Source organism: Haemaphysalis longicornis, unplaced genomic scaffold (assembly GCF_048455015.1).
Source record: "Haemaphysalis longicornis isolate Haplotype H1 unplaced genomic scaffold, Haemaphysalis longicornis Haplotype H1 scaffold_1, whole genome shotgun sequence".
NCBI lineage: Eukaryota > Metazoa > Arthropoda > Arachnida > Ixodida > Ixodidae > Haemaphysalis > Haemaphysalis longicornis.
Window position 1 is genome coordinate 275459767 of NW_027526203.1, and position 13487 is coordinate 275473253.

Sequence of the window (13487 nt, forward strand, 5' to 3'; positions counted from 1 at the left end):
TTCTCTTTCTCCGCTGTCTTCACTGCCGTCCATTTATTTGCACGCGATGGGGCATAAATAGCATGCGCTTGGCCCTCTTTCCCCGGCCGTAAAATGAGTACTCTAAGCCGTGTTAACGTTGAGCCCACACAGTACTTGTACGGGGGGCACGGTGGTGCGTTAAAACGGCTGTATATTTTCGAGCGTTCAGACAATATACAGGCTGTGCTACCGCTTTGGGTGCCTGTTGAACGGCAGCCAAGTGCCGGCGAAAATTCGCAGTGCCTCGTAGGCGAGCGCAGGCTGTGCTGTTCAAGCAAAATTACGGCTAGGGGAAACGCTTGGACAGTTTACTGTCCCGTAAAGAAAATTGTGAAGTGTCGGCTCCATCAGCGGTTATTCATCGAACGTAAAAATTGCCTTTAAAGAGAAGAAGAGGGCGGGGAGGGGGAGTCGTGTAAGTTCGGGGTCAAGGGGAAATTGGCGGGCAGGCATCAATTCTGTGTCTTTTGATTAAAAAATGGCTAAATTTGACACGCAGCGGCTCTTGTAGTCGTCGTCTGCGCCAACATTTATTACGAGAGGTTTTTATAAAAAGCGTGAGGAAGGGCTTGACACTGTCAATTCTTTCGTGAAGACTGCATGGGGTAGCGAAGCAATATGAGCGTTGGGTTCCGGAAACAGGTGGGGGAGTAGGCTTACCATTTTTTTGTTCCTTTCTTGTTGCCCTCCACTCGCGCACGTAGTTCGTTCAGTTTGTGTACATGTTTTGAAGTACGGGTGGGAGTCTGGGGCTTTAGCAGTAAAAAACAAAAACGGAGTAACCTCCGAGCACAATTTGATGAAAATCTAGGGCCTTAGTTTACGTAAGGCTTAATCCGTTAAACTTTACCGTGCGCATTTGCGCGTCGTCATGGCCTGCGTCAGAAAATCGGCGGGCAGGATGGCGCGAGGGAAACTGCATTCCGAGCGCACTTGTCTCGTAACTAAAAACGTACTCGGAGCATGGCCTACGCATTCAATTGAACGTTGATGCAATGCTTGCAACGCATCCCGGTTTCCCTCTGAATTCGTCCCCCAATGAAAACTAATAGTGCTAGAAAATGTTGCACGTTTTATTTAAAAAAAAAAGGGGGGGGGGGGGGGGGGGGGTTCGGCTTGGCTTCCCTTGCTGGAGCGTGTGCTGCCAAGCGTTGAAGGCACGCTTTGAGCTCTACTTCGGCCGGAGCCTTGACTATGTGCGCACATTCGATTCTGTATAATGTAAAATATTTTCTCTTCTATCAATTCTTCACATTCTTTGCGCAACTAAAGGTGGTTTGTGTCACGTATAGGTCGTTTTTCGTGCTGGGCGCATACTATCACCACGTTTTAAAGTTATGCTTCGCGCAGGGAATGACGGTTCTGTACCTATCAGGAAACAATGTCGGCACCATAAACTAGCGCACGCATTCGCCCTGGGCTACTACTGTGTGAGGCAACGTATCGCTTGCGGTCGTAGGTTCGAATCTCTCGGAAACATGTTGAGGAAACTCCTATAAGGAATTCTCCTGTAGTACGTAAGCATTCTGGGCACATTCACACCACGTGCGCGAAGTCCTCCTGGGATTTATTACGCTGCCCATTTACTGTCGTGAAGCTTTATTGTTCTGCTTTTATCTCGCCTCTGTTCGACGCCGCTTCTAGCCCTGAAGGCTTCACTGCAAGACATGTAAATGAGAAAGCCCGCTTTACAAAGACCAAGGCAGTGCTTGGCGAGCTTCACTGCAATACACAGCCATTGCTGGGAACACATTTGTGCAGCGGCAATATATGCAGTCTTGCGTAAAAATGTGAAGGCCCCAGGGCCTTCTGTTGGTGTAGGCCCAACGCGTTACGTTACGGACGGGCCCACGATTTTCCGGGCGAGTTTGACCACAGAACGCGTACCTATTAAAATTTCCACCAATAGTGCAGTTCCTGGATATTGTTGATTACACCGCCGCCTTGGGCTGTATTTACTCCCTCATTGGAGTCAACTACACAACTAAGCGACGCTTTCTCCGGGCATCAACGGCAAATATTACCTTAGCCAGAAAAAGAAAATGGCTCCGTATGTTTGCTTGCCAAATGCGAATCTGTATTTCCTCGCGGTATCAGGTCAGCTGCGTCGACTGCTGCCGCCGCTTCGCGCACGCGTGCCGCGATGCTACGTGTGGCCGGCGGCTTGGGTGTAACGCGAGCCTCGCGCGCTCTGGCTGCCTCTACGCAGCTGCTTTTTGTTCGCCGCTGAGTCGACCTATGCAACGTTGACCACTGGCGTCGAACGCCTGACGTAAGCGCCTCGCTGCTGCGTCATTTCTCTTACCTGCCCTTTGAGCAGCCAGCGCCTGTTCGGGGGATGGGGAGGGAAAAAAACGAAACAAAACGGCTGTGAACTCGGGCGGAAGGAATCGACTACGTATGCGGTAATGGGAGCGCGCATTTACTCCTTCGTGCCGAGGCTGGATGTTAAAAAAGAATACAAAAGCACCGCCGCTTCAGTGTGCGTGACGCATGCGGGCACTTTTTTCCCCCTGCCGCTGGGCGACTCTTGGCGGCCGAACTACTAAAGCGCACACTTGGGGCTTCCAGTAGGGCGAATGAGCTTAATCAGCTCGTTCGCTTCGTGACCTCCGCTCGTTTGGCAGCCGCCCTCTGCATATCCGACGAGCGAAATGCGCCTGCCTCGGGCACTTAATTTGTCCAATTAGGCGACCCTTAATGTTGAGTCCTTTTACCCCCTCTAACGAAACTGTCCCCGTAAACACGCTTTTCGGTTAAAGTAGCAATTCAGCCGTTGTTTGCTGCTATTTGCTTCGTTATTTTTGTGTACGCGTGCAATTCGCATTCAGTTTAGGTTCCTTCGGCCAAAGCCTCTTGTCTGTGGCTCTACGCCGAGCCCGGGGACGAGGAGGACTGCGGGTGGAACGAGCTTCTCCTTGAACAGCTTGTTGCGTGTAAAAAACGGTGTAATGCGCTCTGTGTTCGTGTCGGCAAAGCAAAGAAATCATTCAGGGCCTAAATATTTAGGCAAAGTGCGCTCACGCCCAAACGTGGGATTCAATAGAATACACGCAAGCCCTCTCGCTGAGACATACAAATGCACAGACAGCTTTCCCCCCCCACCGTTGAAGCAATTATGGGCACACCAGATTTGTTGCCGGTCCGTGTTTGTGCCCACAATCAGTAAATGTAAGGAAGCAAACATAAATGACTAGAAATCCTAGTGGCACGAAAGGGCTTGTAAATGCTACGTTCTGAAACAAGAAAACTATTTTGTTCAGACACTTTTTTTTTTTTTTTAGAGAGAGAGAGAGATTAAACACTTTGACGTGCGGTGGTTTCGGTTCTTTCAACCTGCTGCCTACCGCGGAGGCGTATCGTCACGTACTTTCGCTCCTTTGAAGAACAAATTATTTTTTTTTTCTTTTACTCCCGCAATCAACTGACTTGCACTTCACTAAAATGAGCGGAGTGGCAATTTCTTCGCATGGAGCCTTCCGAGCGCCGCGTGAAACGCCTATAGTGGTCGTTAGAGGTGGGACAATAAGTCCATCGCTCAGTTTTGGAGGCCAGAGACTTGAAGCTGTTTTTTTTTTTTTTTTTCTCCTGCACGACATGGTCGAAGTAATCGTTCTGCTAAAACATATCTGCATATATAGCCTCGGTACAGCAAGTCGGCATCACGGATACGCGGTCAGTCGCAGTTTCATTAGAAATAACATTAAGTGCACCGTGAAGCGGACAGCCCTATTTTTGTCTGCTAGGACAGAACTGTAGCTTTTGCAAGTTTTGTTGAGCTTATTAACTAAGTGCTTCGTAAATCTCGAATTGCAAACTATCGTGGTACGCTTAATCCTTGCACTCGTTTGGATTCGCTGACCAACCACGTTCGGTATTGGGGCAATTGTTTTCCCGAGACGTCTACATTAGATCCACAGGTACAGAGAATTCGCGAGAAAGTTGGCTTTTCCGCAAAGCGTTTTGGTGTGCGGACGCCGGACACGCTCGAGCCACTGGAGTGCAGCGCTATACAGCTTCGCTGCAAAACTGCCGCGTAGTATGGCAGTACTGTATGAGACATCGTTGATGGACGCGCAGAGGGACCAAATTCGCAGCTTTGTGTTCCCGTTAAAACGTATTGTACGCAGTGCGCGCTCTGATTGGTTATTGTTGGAAGTGTGCGGCATGCGCTATGGAGCCCCGAGGTGCGCTCGCTCGTTTTCTTGTTGCCGCTGTTCCTTGGAGTATGGCATATAACCAACCAGGGGACGATCAGTGGTTGGCGAAGAGAAAAATTTTGATTATATCATTACACCGACACTGTATAAAGATAAGTGCACCGGCTGGAAAGCATTTTAAATCTGTTCCTGCAACGGTTTTTTCTTATGTTAGTCGACGGCGCGCGGCACGTGTGCTTTTCCAACCATTCGATGTGGACAACGCCGAACTTTTTTTTTTTTTTTAACTCATGAGGCATACGAGGCTTTCGTCTTAACGCTACACCGGCGACGCTCTTTTATATAATCCACGAATGCCGCAACTCGTGGTTTGTGAACGGGTCCCGTCGGAAGTGTGATAGAGGTATAGTGGGGCCGCTCTAAGAGGACCTGGTGAACCGACGTCCTCGGTCGCCGCGGGGGGCAGTGTCACGGCCAGCTGCGCCAGAGGGAGGAGGGCTGAGCTCATGAGGCCGCGTGCTGCGACGAGCGGCCCAGTTACCGCGCAGCCCGTCGGTGCTGCGACGAAGTAGTCGGCCCCGCATCGTCGCAGCACGCACGTTGCCGGCGTTGTGACAATGGTTGCGTAGCGGCATTAGCATGGCTATGTATGTATACGTCACCTGTGGCGCCCAGCTCGCCGCGCAGCACCAGCGTCTCGCGGATTTCGCAGCCGTCGTTCCTGCCACTTGTTGCTGCGTGGCACGCGCATTTCAGAGGGGAAGTCTGCTTGGCTGAACGCAGGTCTACCGCATGCTTTTCGCGCTGCTCCCGAAGGGTGGCAAGACCGGCGGGCCGCGCTTTCTCCCGGGAGCCTGCTTCCAGCCGAAGGGCGCACAAAGGGGTGCGTTCACGCCGCCCGTGGGAACATAAACGTCGGACCCGTGTTTGAAAACAACCCGAAGAAACCGAGTGTAAATTTGTTACAGGAGAGAGGAAGATTCAAGGTTCGGGGTGTATGGCGAGCTTCAACTTGACGCGTAGAAAACGATGCCCACACGTGCGCGCCTGGCCGTCGATGAAATAAAACGGCGTATGCAACTAAAACGTGTTTCCATTCCTCAAACTATTGCAGGCGTCACACTTGTGCGCGGATAGTTTGCCTCCTTGCTGTCAGCGGTGAAATTCCCGTGTAGTGGGAGTGGTTGCAAAATATATCTAAGCTCCGCCTTCTTCCTCATCGAGATGCGCAACGGGAAGCACGGAAGGCGTTCTTGTTTGTGATATGGCGTCAACAAATTGGCCGTCACTTCCACCGAAGATTTTTCGCATATAATGGGATAGTGACTCATCAAATCGGGGATTGCGTGGTCATTTCATATTATCTTGCCCGTTACATGTGCAACTGCAGTAATAGGGGATGGGAGCTAGCCAGATAAGCTTTGAATGCGGAGTCCATTTTCTGTTTTGATTGCAACCCCCCGCGCTGGCGCAGAAGGCGTTGTGCTATGAGCACGAGAAAGCGGGTTCGAGCTTAACCGAGGTGGCGGTTTCGCTTTTTTTTTTTTTTTTCAAGGGCGCGAGAAACCAAAATACCCGTGCGTGGAGATTTTGGCGCACGTTACAGATCATATATGTGGTCTGAATTAATCCGTAGTCCTCTACGGCGCGCCTCGTAACCCGGGTCCATCTTCGGCGCGTAAAACCCCCAAAATTAGAATTTTTAAAGTAATTTTTGACGTGTATCGCATAATGTGATGGCCTTCCTGAGGCCAGCTCCCCAGGTTTCCGTACTCACCTTCAGAAGACTAGGATAAAACGAGGCAATCCTCCGCCTCGAGTCGTCCTCATGGAAGGGATGGAGCCTGTTTTAACAGCGAGCTGCTGTAGCTGGCCGTAATGTGTGGCGCGTAACGCGTTAAAAATACCAAGAAAATGCCGAGCGCTCGCGCCGCCGAGCGTCCCCAGCACGCCCAGTGGCTCTAGGAGAAAAAAAAAAAAAAACGCGGAAACCTTGAGTTTACAATCAACTCTTTCAGGACAGAAGAGACAGGAGGGAGGCGGTGCCCCAGACGACCCCTCCTAGATCCCTTCAAATGGCTGCGTTCGAGCAGTGGAAGGCTGCCATGCGCAGCTCAACGCCTGCAACCCAGGGCAAATTCTTGGACTGGGCGGAGAAGGTGGCAGCGGAATACGGTATTTAGGCTGTTTCCACCCCTCCCCCGCTGCTTTTTACCTGAGAACAAAAAGGTTCTTACCACCAGCACCACGCCGAAGAACGCCTCGCGTTGCCTAGTAAACAAAAACGCCACAGCGGACGCAACTCCTGCTCCACGGAACCTCGACGCGGCTCCAGGAATACCGCGCATGCGCCGTGCGCGTACGCGCCGCCGCTGCGCCCCATCTGTCGTCAAGCGCTGCCGCGCATGTAATGCTTGGCATGAGGAACATGACGATATCGATGCATATATGACGATGACTTCTACTAGCACAATGGCGACGACGAAACACGTAAATAAACAATTTCAAACTTGTGCAAATTGGTGATGGTCTGTCCTTCAGTGCTCACGTATAAAGAAATCCTGCAGCTTCGCTGTGGTTCAAGCCTTGCGCGACTTAGTTGGAGCTTCACCAGCCTATTTTTTTTCCGCGCTGCAAAAACTGCCTCGTCCTCTGGGGTCAGTTTTGCAGACAGAGAGAGAAGAAATCAGAAAGGATGATTCGGGGAAACGTGCGCTCAAATCGTTATGTCACGGATGAAGGCTGGGAATTAAAAAGCTACCTGGCGGGCCACGCCAGCCAAGGCCCAAGACTACATGCTATCGCATTTAGGGCTCGCCCGGCATAGTGCACACGCAAAAATCCTTTGGTAACGTCGTGCATTCTGATATTATTTGCGCGTTTCGTCAGTTCGCGAATTATGTGTACGCCTGCCTCACGTTCGGATTGCATGCCCGATGTGAGTCGGACAGCCCTCCCCTCCACCATCTCCGTTTAGGCTTCAAGCCTCGGGGGCAAGTGCTGCCCATTAGGTCAGGTAAATTGGATAGGCAGCACATTTTTGTCGATTTTGTCGTGGGACGTGAATCTCACAGGATACCAGCAAACATTTGCCCGTACGTACGCTAGGATGACAACCTCCTCCGCTCTGACCGTGAGATGACCTCAATAACGAACGGAATGAAGGGATCACAGTCCCGCTCCTCGTGTCGATGGGAAGCATAATGATGAGCGCTCTTTGTGAGTGGCTGATGAGAAGAGGATCCCCGCGCATCCAGCGGAAGCCTGATCCCTCTTGTCAGAATGGAAAGCAGCGTGTCGGCTGCTTCCATGGGGTGTCTCTATACGGGTGGGTTTTGTCGCAACTAGAATCAACGTAAAAAAAATGACCTTGCTGCCCCAGACTCACTCCTGGCCACACACACGACCCATATCCATGCAAATATGGGATTGATTGAAAATCAGAAGGCCGAACTAAGGTATTTTACGTCCGGATGGGCATCTCGAATTTTTCGCGTCTCACGCGCCCAACCTGCACCCGGGCTATGAGGCGCGCCGTAGTGGAGGGCTATGGCGATCTTTATACGTGCGTCGCAATCTCGACACACGGGTGCTTCTCGCCTCCATTAGAAGAAAAGAAAGAAAAAAAAAAACGAGATCTAACTTTTGTGCTTGGGCTCAGAGGCACAACGCAACAGCCACTGAGCGACAGCGGCGGGTCAGATGGTCATTTGCGCCGACAAGTATGCCCACATAAGCATGAATTGCGCATGCTGACGCCGGTGCACAACGCATCCGCCGCCGATGGCGAGCGTTGGTCCCTCCCTGCTAATGAGGCTTTCCCGAACGAAGGGGCACCCTGAAATTCGTACGGATAATTACCCGAAGTAAGTCCATACTTGCGGGTTCTTTACAACTGGCTGCAGACTTGCTGTGTTAACGTGGTGTTAATATTTCGCTATATATCATACATTTTACATAAAATTCAATGACGGTTATCGCAAGGGGGACACCGTTTATAAAGATATTTCTCGTTTTATATCATGTTGTAAACTAAATTCAAAGACGATCACCACACGGGGACACGGCTTAACATGGCAACTAACACTTGCCGTATTAACACCTGGAGACTCATCATAGCCACGTCAATAGCCACGTCAGTGGTCGTCTGATGAAAAAGCAGATGAATTCTTCATGAGTGCGATTGCAATGCAAAGCACTTTTTTTCTTTCTTGTTGATGCGTTTTATTCTTATACTCAGCTTCATAGGCTTATTTATGTCAACTGCAGGACGAAGGCATCTGGCTTCTCCCTCCCATTGACTTCCAACTGATCCTATCCTGCGATGGCCGAGTCCATTCTTTGCCCTCGAATTGCCGCCTTTCATCCTTCCAGCGAGTTGCCTTCCCCCACTTTTAGTCCCGTCTCTGAGTGGCCAATCTGTTACCCGGATGGTCTACCTGTTGTCAGCTCTCCGCATAATACGCTCATGCCAAGTCCCTTCTTTCTGTTAATTTGAGCTATGATGTCTTCCGGCTGAACTTGTTCCCTGATATGGGATCATAGTTTCCTATCCCTGAGCTCCTTTCCCGTTTGTTTTTTCATGGCTGGTTGGGCTATAGCCTACGCTTTCTTTCAGAGTATCCAGTAAGTACTATCTTGATCACAGTTAGGGTGAACACGGGAGCGCGTGTCATTCCGTGCGCGGGAGCCGCCTGTCGGCGTTCCGGGTAACTTCGCACGCATGCGCAGTTCGTTTGCAACGAGGCTATGTGATGCGCGTGCGAAGTTGCCCGGAACGCCGACGGGCGGCTCCCGCGCACGGAATGACACGCGCTCCCGTGTTCACCCTAACTGTGATCAAGATAGTACCGAACACTCTGTCCCATAAGTCATCACTGCGAGTATACATTAGTTGCATATCTTTCTTTTCAGTGACAGAGATAGCCTACTGTTCATTATTCGAGCGTGCTTGCAGAATTTCCCCAACTCGTGTTAATTCTACGCCTGCATATATATAGTTTCTTCCTCGTGGTTTGGATGGGCACTGACAACCGTGCCGACACAGTTATATTGATCCACCTCTTAAGCGTTTCATTACTTCGGCGAATGCTAAGGTTGGTTAGCAGTACCGTTTTGATTTCGTTATATTTACGTTTATTCCTTTGACTGAGCTTTTTGAGTAGTTTCTAAAGCGTTCTTTTCGAATCTTCTTTTGACTCAGTGAACAAGATTATGTCATTCCGAAATCTCAAGTGTCTCCAATATTCCCCATTTATTCGAATCCCGGGCTCCTCCCAATCGAGCATTCGAAATACCTTCTCTAGGCTACGGCTGTAAACAGTTTTGAGAGATGGTGTCTACCTACATCACGCCCTTCCTGACAGGAAACTTCTCACTCTTCTCATGAAGGATTATCTTGCCAGTGCATCCCTTGCATATGTCTGCTTCCGTTACTCCGGCGGTGTCTACTGAAACAAACACTTTTCGTAATCTATATATGCCATGTAAAAGGGTAAAATGGTAAAAGGGTAATCTATAGATGCCATGTAAAACACTCCGCGAATATATCTAAGACCTGATTGATGACATAAATGCGATCCATTGTTGACTATATAGACTTTCATAAATCTAGCCTGTTCTCTCAGTTTCGAAATCTATAGGGTGACGCTTATGCGGCTTGTGTGCAACATGAGTAAGCTGATGGGTTTGTAATACTTAAAGTTTTTTGACGTCACCATTTTTTGTGAACTAGAATTGTGTTGGCGCGTTTCCACGCTAGCAGAACCTTTAAAGTCCTGAGACATTCTGAGAATAATTTTCCAACGTTCATCAATACAATGTCTCCTCTCCTCTTAAGGTTATCCGCGGTTATTCCCTTGTTTGGCAGTTTCCCTCTCTTCATCCCCTTAAGCACGATTTTCACTCCGTCTTTACAGTTACTGTTTGTGCCTCGCGAACCAAGATAGACCTGTCAGTGCTGTTTCCTGGCCTAACGTCTCTAGAGCACAATTTAGCATAGATTCTTTCCACAATGTAATGTTACTAGTTGCGTCTCTGAGTGCGTGATCTTTTGCCCGAGCTTCTTTTTGTTGCCCTTTAGCTCAATCCTCTTTTTACCATTTCTTTAGTATTTGCCATGTTGAAAAAACGAATGTCACTAGACTTGCTTCCGTTAATCATTTTCCACAACTCCGCCCATTCGATTTGTTCTTCCGTTCTTGACACTTCCATTCGTTTTACGAGATAGTTTGCCAGTTTCTTTTACGGTTTTTTTTTTCATTCTACAGCTATAGCTGACTGTCTGGTTATCGCTCTTATAGATATATGGTGTCGTCTTTTCCCTCCTCAGGTCTAGCCTTACTCTGCTCCTCACCATTCTGCCGCCACTGCGGCTCTTGACGTTGCCCAGCACCTCGACATCCTGCACGAATCCTGGATTGGCACCTAGAAGAAAGTCGATTTTTTTTCCTTTTACCGTTGGGGCTTTTCCATGTCCACTTCCAGTTTCTTCCTTGGCGGTAGGGCGTATTCATTACCCTCACGTTTTTTTTTTTTCTCCTCAAATTCAGCAAGTATATCGCCTCGGCGATTGTGAGTTCCGCAGCTTCCCACTGCACGTTCGTCGACCTGCTTCTATACTTTTTGCGCCCATCACTGTTGTATGCTGTGCGTGTGTCTTATTCCTTGCCGAGCTCGTGAAAAAATGTCAACAGCCCCATTCTCGTAGCTAGACATCGGCGCATGCTATCGCGCACAAACCTGCAGGCTGCATGAACTCTGCTTGCATCGAGCCGTCGGGAACAGTTGCTTGGTGCGTGCAAGCCACACTGCGTGTAAATGCATCTTACGTCGGGCATGAAGTTTTCTTTTCCTCTGTACGGGTGCTGCAAGCGCGCGAGGTGCCGATGGGTTACCGTTATCAGCCTGTCGATAGCGGAAGAGCGATTACTTCAAGGACGTATGAAGGTGTCAGCCTTGCTGTTAACGAAGCTTGTTGCTCATTGCGGGAATGGGAAGCACGAAGTGAGAAAGCCTTATAAAGGAAACACACATGCACGCGCAAATCCATCTCAGTCGTCGCCTTCATGCATGTGTTTTGTTTCTAAAAGATGCTTCACTTTTCACAAACAATTGAGTGTGATAATCAAGGCAAGTGCCACACGGGAACATTCTTGTGTTTGGTCCTAGAGATATAGATGTCATATCCTATAGTCGGAGCATGTGTGTCGCATGAATTCATTTGCACGTCTTGTTTCTTTTTCTCTCTTTTACTGAAGCTCCGCTTTATAATATATATATATATATATATATATATATATATATATATATATATATATATATATATATATATATATATATATATAACAAAATACCTTAACATAAATACTCGAGAAAGTGGTGGGGAAACAGCCCCGCCGGTAGCGTAGTGGTCATCGCACCAGTGACCAGACGCGTATTCTGGAGGTCGTGGGTTCGGATCCCACCCGGCGGGCATTTTTTCTCCACTTTCTTTGTCTTTCAAAATTCTGAAACGCCGCTCATTTGCGCAGTTATATCTTTGTCATTTGTATCTGCCGTTGCAGGAGCGGTTCAGTCTCATGCGTATACACGGGCATTGATACCTCCTGTTCCGGAGTGCCTCTATATAGGGTTCACTCGCCACCCCCTTCGGATAGTGGATTTCGCACGCAGGCTGCCTCCTCTTCCTGCGGAAACGGGCACCGACGGCACTTCGTCGCCGGCGCAACGCCGCGCTGGAAATGGGCTCAAGGGGCGCGCAAATGCGCCGTCGCCCGCGGCATCCCTGACCCGCTTCGCGCACCAACCATACTTGTTCTCGCATTCTTCGGCGTCACAGAACTGGGGCCAACATTTTGTCAGTGCGCGCCGAGCCCGAAGCCACGAGCTACGATGGCCGCACTTGGGTTGAAGTGCATGCATGGTATACAGCACGACGGAACGAACTTCAAAGAACACAAAAGAAGAGTTCGTTTAAGGGAAACTTGGCTGAGCTGAAATCAGTACTCATGACACGTTTCAGAGAGGGCTTCACTATTGACATTAGGGCTGTTTATTTTTCGCCACGAGCAAGCTTATGCCCTTCGGTACCGTGTAAAAATGTGGTTATCTTCTCTGCTCTGACGCATTCAGCAAGACGGACCGCATAAGCGCAGGTGTCACAAACTAGCTTGTACCGCGCCCGTGATATGTTGCGTCCTCCTCTTATTCGCGTGAACATTCCGTGCCGACTAAATAAAAACAAGAAAAAATGGCCGCGTATCTGTTCACTTTGCTGCAAATGTCGTCGAAAGACGATAGTCCCCTGCCGCGTCTGCCACACAAATATCTTTTCTCTCCACCGCCCACCTCTCACGCTGCCCCCCTCCCTCCCTTTTCGCTCCTCCCACTTTAATTAAACACGGAGGTGGTTCGCTAAAGTTAATTCAATTTTCCCGCACTCCACAGCTCCAGGCATCTAGTGGAACCTTTCGGTACTGTTGAACTTGGAACACCGCACGAGTTGCACGAGCCCTTTTTGTATTTTTGGGTCAAAACATTGTTTTCAACGCGCATTTTCTTATTTACTGTCGCAAATATCAAGCGCACATTTATTTTCAATTAAAAGAGCACTGCGAGTACCAGTTTTGCATTGATGTTGTGCCTCAAATATGCCTAATGTTTTCTTTTTGCTCAACAGTGTTGACGAGTATGAAGTATGTTCCCAGATGTAGTGGTTCTTCGGAAAGGTTTTGACTATATAAACCACTCATTCGAGCAGTCCGTTTACTTCTGGCCGGGCGGTTGAATCGAAGGACAGACAGACAGACAGACAGACAGACAGACAGACAGACAGACAGACAGACAGACAGACCATAATTTTCAGATTTAAGCAGCCCGAGAAAGGCTATCGTCTTTAAAAGAGAAAATAAAACCCGCGCAAAAAAAACCCGCCATCTCCACGAAGTGAATGATGGTAAGAGGGGCGAAGCTAAAATGCTTATCGGTGAAACCGTGAAACATTCGCCCGCACATCTTATAAAGACTCGACACGTCAAGCTTACCACCGCTCCATTGACAAGCCCGTCAACGACGTCGATGTTGTGGTTATTATGTAGGGCTTGTTTGGGACGATGAGAATCTCCATGGGTAAGTTGGCGAATTCGGTGTGTGACATTTTAGCCACCTTGGCCGTCGCCTTCTGCAGACCGTCTTGTGTCGCGTACCCCCTGTACGTGTCTTGAGCTCGCAGGCGACGAACGACAACCTCTTCTTCTTCCTCTCCTTCTTGTTGGGTAGCAACGAACGCGTTGAACGTTTTGACCT

At 49.2% G+C, this 13487-nt stretch overlaps 1 non-coding gene across 1 annotated transcript; it reads left to right on the forward strand.

Annotated features, from left to right (window-relative positions):
• The first annotated feature begins 11575 nt into the window (after window positions 1-11575).
• Trnat-cgu (transfer RNA threonine (anticodon CGU)) lies at window positions 11576-11655 on the forward strand. Its single transcript has one exon. It is a non-coding gene; the product is annotated as a tRNA-Thr (tRNA).
• The last annotated feature ends 1832 nt before the right edge of the window (window positions 11656-13487 follow it).